We start from the raw sequence: 668 nt of genomic DNA, 5'->3' as shown, positions 1-668 counted from the left end.
ATTCACATTTTCTACTGCTAACTCGTTGTGAGGGTGTTGTGAGAGGTGGTGTTACTACAGTATGCATGTTGCTAAGACATTCTGGACGGTTTTTACAGCACAGTTTAGTCTATTTTTGTTTTGTGTTGTTTTTCTGTAGCTCGTCTCTCCATCTCAGGCTTCACACGCATGCATTCGTACTCACGTTTCCACACACTGAATGAAGGCTTGAACACATGTTCTCACACGTCAAGCAGAGGCGTAAATGATGCCGCATTGATTGGATGGCTGGTGCGAGATCTGTTTCGCACCTGGCGCGGGTGCGAGTCTCCAGCGTAGAGATCTCACTGCTGAATGTTTAATTAACCGTGCCGCTTTATTAAAAACTTGTGCATGCTTTTCATTTTCACGTGCGCTGTGTTGCATTAGCACCTCTCGACAGAGACCCGAATTATGTGTGCAGAACTCTGGATGTCATTTAATAATCTGGGTTCCTCCAGCAGATGCGTTAAGGAGGTTTAGTTTGCAAACAGAAACTTGAACTCGCTGAACGGGACACGCCGTTAATTACTAATCAGATTCCAGTGCAGATGAAGTGGATTTAAGTCCACATGGGAAGTTTTCAGAACTGATTTTGGCCTAAAAAGGTTATATTTCACATGTCAGCAAGCACAGGAACCTTTTTTTTT

At 43.7% G+C, this 668-nt stretch overlaps 1 protein-coding gene across 1 annotated transcript in view; it reads left to right on the top strand.

Moving 5' to 3' along the window:
• neo1b (neogenin 1b) overlaps positions 1-668 on the top strand; it is a 151,125-nt gene that overhangs the window by 99,145 nt on the left and 51,312 nt on the right. The gene's annotated exons all lie outside the window — the stretch shown is intronic.

The sequence above is a fragment of the Sinocyclocheilus grahami genome, unplaced genomic scaffold (assembly GCF_001515645.1).
Source record: "Sinocyclocheilus grahami isolate Dianchi unplaced genomic scaffold, SAMN03320097.WGS_v1.1 scaffold376.1, whole genome shotgun sequence".
Taxonomy (NCBI): domain Eukaryota; kingdom Metazoa; phylum Chordata; class Actinopteri; order Cypriniformes; family Cyprinidae; genus Sinocyclocheilus; species Sinocyclocheilus grahami.
Note: the sequence above shows the minus strand (reverse complement) of the source record. Positions and strands in the feature narration are given on the sequence as shown.